The sequence below is a fragment of the Cryptomeria japonica genome, chromosome 5 (genome assembly GCF_030272615.1).
Source record: "Cryptomeria japonica chromosome 5, Sugi_1.0, whole genome shotgun sequence".
Classification (NCBI taxonomy): domain Eukaryota; kingdom Viridiplantae; phylum Streptophyta; class Pinopsida; order Cupressales; family Cupressaceae; genus Cryptomeria; species Cryptomeria japonica.
In genome coordinates this window covers 641,360,518-641,369,219 of record NC_081409.1, presented here as the reverse complement: position 1 = coordinate 641,369,219, position 8,702 = coordinate 641,360,518, and positions in this window count along the sequence as shown.

Sequence of the window (8,702 nt, the reverse complement as noted above, 5' to 3'; positions counted from 1 at the left end):
ATCCTGCATGTTAAATATTTTCAACACCTTCTTTATATACTCACTTTGGGACAAATTCAAGGTTCTATTTTTCCTGTCCCATGTAATCCTCATACCAAGAATTGCTTAGCTGCACCCAAATCCTTCATAGCAAATGACCTGGCTAATTTTTGTTTAAGATCATTTATATGTTGCATGTTAGACCTAGCAACAAGCATGTATCAACATAAAGCAACAGGATAATATAACTGCCATTATCAAATCTCTTAAAATATACACAATGATCAAAATGACATCTATGATAACTGTGTTCAGCCATGAAACTATCAAATTTTAAATACCATTGTCAGGGTGCTTGCTTTAGGCCATACAGACTTTTCTTCAACCTACACACCAAGTTCTCCTTACCTTTGACCTCATATCCCTGTGGTTGCAACATGTAAATTTCCTCCTCCAAATCTCCATGGAGAAAAGTTGTTTTGACATCTAATTGTTCAAGATGTAAATCATCTGCAGCCACAAGACTAAGTACAGTTCTAATTGAAGTCATTTTTACAACTGGAGAAAATATTTCATCATAATCTATACCCTTTTTCTGTGCAAAACCTTTTACCACAAGTCTAGCCTTATATCTTTTCTGACCTCCTTCCTCCTCCTTCAGCGGATAAACCCATTTGTTAGGCAAGGCTCTTTTTTCTGCAGGTAAAGGGACTAAGTCCCAAGTCTTATTTTTCATCAAGGAGTCCATCTCCTCTTTCATGCCTAGCTCCCACTGTTGTTTGGCATCTACCTACATTGCTTCTTCATATTCTTCTGGTTCACCAGAATCTGTTAATAAAATAGAATACAAAGAAGGAGAAAATATTTTAGGGGGTCTACTTGTCCTCGTAGAACATCTAACACTTGTAGGAGTTTGTGGGACAATCTGTTGTTGTAGAGCATCAGGTACCTGTGGCATTTCATTTTCAGGAATCTCATCCAACACCACATATTCTTGTTTGTCCTGTTCATGCTTCTTTTCCTGCATTTGTTCTTTATACATAACCTTCTCATTGAATATATAATTTTCTACTTCTAATTATTTTCTTATTTTCAAAATCCCATAACCGATAGCCATATTCATCTATCCCATGTCCAATGAAGGTACATTTATGAGATTTAGCATCAAGCTTGGTTCTATTTTCTTTATCAACATGGACAAAAGCTTCACAACCAAAAGTTTTTAGAAAAGAATAATTTACCTTTTTACCAGTCCATGCCTCCTCTGGAATACCACCATCCAAAGGGGTTAAAGGTCCTCTATTTATCAAATAGACAACAGTATGTACAACATCTGCCCAAAAATGTAAGGGCAATCTAGCATGCAATCTCATGCTCCTCACGCATTCCATGATAGTCCTATTCATTCTCTCTGACACACCATTTTCCTGTGGAGTTCCTGGAACTGTCTTTTTCTTTTGAATCCCATTTAAGGAGCAGTAATCTTCAAATGCTTTGCTGCAATGCTCACCTCCATTATCTAATCTGAGACACTTCAACTTTTTTCCTGTCTCATTCTCAACCAAAGCTTTCCATTTCTTAAAAGTTTCAAAAACATCTGATTTTTGTTTTAGGAAATATACCCATGTTTTTCTGGTTGAGTCATCAATAAAAATAACATAATAACAAGAGCCACCAAGAGATGATACCTGAGCCAGTCCCCATACATCTGAATGTACAAGCTCTAACTTCTCACTCTTCTTCTCTTTCCCAACCTTGAGAAATCTGACTCTTTTTTGTTTACCATAAACACAGTTTTCATAGAACTCTAAATCAATCTTCTTTAGTCCTGGAAATAGATTTTTGGAGTGAAGGGTTTTCATCCCTTTCTCACTCATGTGCCCAAGCCTATTGTGCCACATTATCAAATCTGTTCTTGCAACATTTATTGTTGTTGTCCCTACAGTAACTTTATCTGTAGCAGCTAAGGTAGAGTAAGTGTTACCAGTACACATATATGATGTGTCTACCTTCGCACCTTTAGCTACTACTAATGATCCTTTAGTGACCTTCCACATACTATCTGAGAAGGTAACTATGCAACCTTCACTACCTAGTTGCCCTGCAAAAATTAAATTTCTTCTTAAATTAGGAACATGTCTTACCTCCTGCAGAAACCAGTCATTACCATTCTGCAACTTGATCTTTATCTTTCCTTTTTCAACAATTTGACAGGGCTCATCATCACCCAAATATACCTATCCAAAATCACCTTGAACATAATCTAGAAAATATTTTTTATGGGGTGTAGCATGAAATGAAGCCCCAGAATCTATTACCCAGGAATCATTAACATTATCCAAATATAAGATTAAAGCATCTTGTAAAGTATTACTTGCAATATTAGCTTCTTTACTGTCATTTTCATTTTTTTCTCCTTCTTTGTTTTTCCGAGACCAACAGTCTTTCTTTAGATGACTAGGCTTTCCGTAGTACCAGCAATCTTTCTTTCCTCTAGATTGAGAGCGTCCTTTCTTTGACTTCCCTCGTGACTTCTCATTCTCAAGGCCTTTTCCTCTTTCCTTTGATCTTCCTCTGTTCTCCACATTCAAAACACTACCCGATGATGTTGGAGTCTCACCTATGCTTTTCCTTCACATTTCCTCGCTTAGGATAACACCAACAATATCATCAAATACCAAAGTATTTTTACCAGAGACAGAGTTACTTACAGCCATAACCAAGCTATTCCAGCTTTCTGGCAAAGAACATAAAATCAAGAGAGCCCTAACCTCTTCTGCAAAGGTAATTTTTACCGAAGACAATTGACTGGTAATTGTATTAAATTCATTTAAGTGTTCCGCTACAGATCCTCCCTCACTCATTTTCAAATTAAACAAACGCTTCATAAGAAATACCTTATTTGAAGCCGAGGGTTTCTCATACAACTTAGCCAATGTTGCCATCAAATCTACAACCGTTTTTGGTTCTATTATATTGAATGCTATAGACGGCGCAAAGCACAATTGAATGGATCCCAGTGCCTTTCTATCTAAAATGTCCCACTCTTCATCTAACATTGTGGTCGATTTCTTTGCCTTTCCTTCCAATGGCCGCCACAAATCCTTTTGATACAGGTAATCCTCCATCTGCATTTTCCATAACTGATAATTCTAGCCGTTAAACTTTTCGACCTTGAATTTGGAATCCTCCATTGCTCCCACTCAAATCTGAAAGTCCTGCTGATTTACAGAAAACCTTGCTCTGATACCAATTGTTAGGGTTTCAAGTAGATCTGAAGCAAATATGAACTAATAATTATATGTAGATTTAAATACAAAGATAAAGAAATAAAACAAGACACAGATAACACAGATATTTAACGTGGTTCACCCAGAATGGGTTATGTCCACCATACACAGTCGTCCAATCTTTCTTATTATCCAGCAAAAATAGTACATCAAACTTACAATGCCTTAAGCATCCTAGCCACTTATAACATGCGTTTTTAGGGCAACAAACAAAGTCGGCCTTTTTAGGGTTTTATTACAATGTCGGTTTTCATCAATGAAAAACGGCCAAAAAAAAAATTCTCGAGGGCTCTTGCCCCCGAACCTCTGCTTTTCTCGGGGGCTGCCACCCTCGAACCCCTGCCCGGGGCCCGGCCTGACCTCAGAAAGGATGCATGTTGAGTGTACAGTACTTTGCTGATTAGTCGCCACATTTTAACACTAACCTTGCTTCAACTATTTCCTTCACCTTCAAGAAAGTATTTACATCTTCTTTTTGCCTTTGATAAAAGATAAAGTCTTACTGCAAAGAATTAATCTTCTTTCTCTAAGAACCATCTGCATTACTGAAAATGTCAAATGTTTTACCCATGGAATTCAAGTTAGATTCAATGGATTAAATCTTAACTTTAAAATGTTCAATAGCCATAGGCCACCAGAGACAATACTTTTACACCTTGCTCGCTTCAACAACATAGTTCCTCATATACTTGATGTTGTCTAATAATTCTTTTTGAGCACAGACACACTTATTTTCCATATCATTTGCAACTTCAATTTTTAAAACAGATGCCTTAAGAGGCCACTTCATGTGATCTTCAAGCACACTGAACATCCAAAAAGATGTATGCAAGATTATTCAGAGAAATACTATTCTGGATCAACAAATCAGCTAGAACTTCCTCAATCATATCTTGATAATAAGAGATTTTCTTAAGACATGAATCATCAATTTTCTTCATTCCATTAGCATTCTGAACCATACTCAAAATATTTTCAATATTGCAGGGCTCACCTTCATTTGTATTTTCTTCTTGCTTCTCAACTAAGACCACCTTTCCCTTAGACACTGTAGATGGTTCCATATCATCAAGGGAAATAATCTCTTTCTCTTCTTCTCTTTTCTTCTTCTTCATTTGTTCTAGAGTGGATACATCAATTCTTCTCTACAAACTTCTTCTGCTAGAGGATAGACTATCCTCAGGAGCACCGATAACACTAGGAGTCAGACAAGAATGTAACATCTTCTGAAGGTTTATGAAATGACTCTTACATGCCTAGTCTTTACCTACCAAACAACCTAGATATCTGTAAATTTTCTTTCCAATAGAGGCATTTGATTTTCACACTACATTCTCCTTAAAAGGTAAAGTTTTTATGAAATAAAACATCAAATGCATTACCAAATAACCAAACCAAAATGGATATCCTTGATCTTTTGTCATGTTGTGTTTTCTGCTAATTGTGTTCTGAATAACTCACACAAATCAAAGTCTTTTCCTTATTTCATCATTTGATAAGCAATATACATCACAATTGCTGAAGTTGATCCTTCTCTAGTTTTGAAAAAAAATTATAAGAAATTCCATATGCAACATACCTCACAATAGGGTTGATGATAGTATCAATTATTAATTTATGTTGATCACCTATGATGTCGGTTAGAGTTTTGCCTTCTTTGTTCTTAATAGATCTTTTCATTGGAATGAGTCCATTATCACATACACCATAAACAACTAGAATTTCATCCTTTAAAATTTGATAGGGATTGTCCAAAACCATATGATCATCCTCAATATAGTTCAAAAGATATTTGATCATATCCTCATCTGCAAACCATGAGAATTTTCTCCAAACATCCAAACCCTTATGCCCTAATTCACTATTTTTCTATGAATCAACATATGGCAAAGAACTTATCAACTTTTTTATTTTCTCAAGATTGTATTCCTCTAATTGCACATGTTCAATAGTTGTAGGCCACCAGAGACAATACTTGTACACTCTACCCGCTTCTACAACACAGTTTCTTATATCCTTAATGCTTTCTAATAATCTTTATTGACCATAGGCACACTTCTTATCCATATCATCTTGAACTTCAATTTTTGCAATAGATGCCTTAAGAGGCTGCTTCATGTGATCTTCAAGCAATTCACATAGAATATCTGACAAGATGTTTGCAAGATTATTAAGAAAAATACTATTCTGGATCAAAAAATCAACTAGAACTTCCTTAATCATATTTTGGTCATAAGAGGTTTTCTTAAGCCATAAATCACCAACTTTCTTCATTCCATCAGCTTTCTAAAGCATACTCAAAATATTTTCAATACTTTAGGGGTCATCTTCATTTGTACTACCTTCTTGCTTCTCAAATAATATTACCTTTCCCTTATCCACTATAGATGGTTCAGGATCATCAAGGGAAACAACCTCTTTCTCTTCTTCACCTTTCTTCTTCTTCATCTGTTCCAAAGAGGACAGATTGATTTTCCTCTTGAAACTTCTTCTATCAGAGGAGACTCTCCTCAGGAGCACTGATAATGCTAAGAGATGGACCAGAATGTAAAATCTTCTGAAGGTTTATGAAATGACTCTTACATGCTTGGTCTCTATCTGCCAAACAACCTAGATATCTATAAATTTTCTTTCCAATAGAGATATTTGATTTCTGGACTACATTCTCTTTCAATGGTAAATCTCTTTTGAAATAAAACATCAAACACATAACCAAAGAACCAAACCAAAATAGATATCCCTGATCTTTTGTCATGGTAATGTTTTCTGCTAATTGTGTCCACAATAACTCACACAAATCCAATTATTTTCCTTCTTTCACCATTTGATGGGTAATATACACTGCAATTGTTGAAGTTGATCCTTCTCTATTTTTAAAATAAATTTTGTAGGAAATTCCATATGCAACATACCTCACAACAGGGTCGATGATAGTATCATTTATTAATGCCCGTTGATCACCTGTGATTTTGGTCAAGGTTTCAACTTCTTTATTTTTAATAGATCTTTTCACCGGAATGAGTCCATTATCGCATAGACCAGAAACAACTAGAATTTTTCCTTTGAAATTTGATAAGGCTTATCCAACACTATATGACCATCCTCAATACAATTCAAAATATATTTGATCGTATCCTCATCTACAAACCATAGAAATTTGCTCCAAATATCCAAACCCTTGTGCCAAAATTCACTGATTTTCTATGAATAAACATCTGACAAAGAACTACCCAACTTTTTTTGTTTTCTCATGATTGTATTCCTCTAATTGCACATTTTCAATTTTTTGAATAATCTTACTGCTAGATTCTTTTGCAACTGACTTCCTAGGATCCAAAGAGAAAAAATGTGAAAAATAACTATTGTGTAAACTCTGTTAAAAATTCCTTCTACTCTTTAACTACTCCACTCTTTGAATTCTTTAGTGCATGATGCAAAAATGATCAAAAAATCAGATATTTAACTTATTTGATGTACGTAGAGTTTTGTCGTCACAAACTATCTTGTCATAATGACATCAACCAAACACAATTTACTAGAACATATAACAACAACACTACCAACAACACAAACCACCACATGCATCCTTTTTATGATGGGGGGACAAATAGGTTTTTCTGTGAAACCCCCCCTAAGCTAAAGCTAATGGATCAATTTTCAGAGGAAGAAGCACCAACACCGAACTCAAGTGCAACAAACTCAACTGCTTATTTCTTTATCCATACCATACAATTTTATTTATTAAGATCATTTGATTTCACCAAAGCATTCATATTCTTGCATTTGTTAACAAAATGTCCATACTTGTCACAATTGTAACACTTGATATTCCTCTAGATCCTAAATTCATTGAATTTGTTCTAAATTTGCACTGATTAGCTCTATGACATATAGCATAAGTGACAATATCCTTGAAAGGGCCTATTCATAAATGACCCATCTAGTCCATTCACAAATGGTCTATAACTTCTATTCATGACTTGATTACTACAATTATTCATCTTGTGTCCAAAAATTATACATTTAAAGTATTGAGTATTTTGATTTACATTGCGCCAACAATATAAAACTTTATGGCCTAAATAATTACACGGAAAACAATAGCCACTGAAAGATGAGTACCTTTGAGCATTAGGTTATCGAACTAGAGGTCTATTTGCAGCAGGTCCAGGATTTCAGACTTGTTCGGATCTTCAGATTTCTTCTCAACTCAAACCATTTCCTTCCCTTTGCTTTTGTCATTATATTTTGAATATTCATTGAAAAAGCCTAATCCTTCATTGTCCTTATGATATTTCTACATAGTCAGTAGTTTATCCAATAATGCATTGCTTCTACTAACTTTTACTTATGACTTCAACTTCAATTTAATTCTTGTTCCAATTTCCCGTGGACATGATTTTGACTTTTGACTAATTGTATCCTTCGGGCATTCTTCTACTTTCTTACTTTTTTCAGTCTACAACTTTAGGTTCACAATGGTTTCATTCACTTTATTTTATTCCTTGTTAACTTCTCGATGCCTTGATTTGAACTTCTGGATTTGATCTCTTAAATTCTTAACACATTCACTTGCTACTTGAACATTTTTTTTCAAGTCTTCAGTTTTAGATTCCACATTTTCAAAATCTTCAAGAGTTGTCTTGAATTCTTCATCCAAATAATAGTCTCCATCCATATCCACATGAGACATATGTTCAAGTCAAGATCTCCCTCAAGCGGTTAGGCTAGCAATGGGGGACCAAGCTCTGATAACAATTGTTGAATAGACCAGAATACTGATAGGGGGGGGGGGGGGATTAATCAATATTCCCAAAATAAAACTCTCTGATAAACTGAAACTTGGCTTGATCTAAAATAACCTTAGCGTGAAATATGCAATAGAAGTGAAATGCACAACATACACAGCCATAAGAGAGACACCATATTTTTATACATGGAAAACCTAAATGGGGAAAACCATGGAGACGATCAACTCACTTAGATAATATAACTAGTTATATGAGATTACAAAAGGATGCTCACTACTAGAGGGCTCACTACCTAGATTACAATGGCTCACTACCTCAAGCGATCACTACCAAGAAGAAAAGGAATGAACTGAGAAAATTGCATCTACATATGCATAGGATCAATTCTTGTTAAGTTTGGACAACACACCAACTGCTTGTAGTTGTTTTAGTTAAGAAACTCTGCAATTTGTTGCACAACATCCACCTTCTTTCTTTTTTGCTTACCACTCATTGTCATTTATCTCCTCTTCTTATCCATCACACATAATGTGACTATGCGTATATATATATGAGAATATACATCAAGTCGATCTCAATAATTTTTTTTCAAATGATTCTTCAATAGTTAGATCATAGGCTACAATCACTAGAGTAAAATAGCAACACAACGATTCAAGGTCGACCTAACCCAGAATGAGCA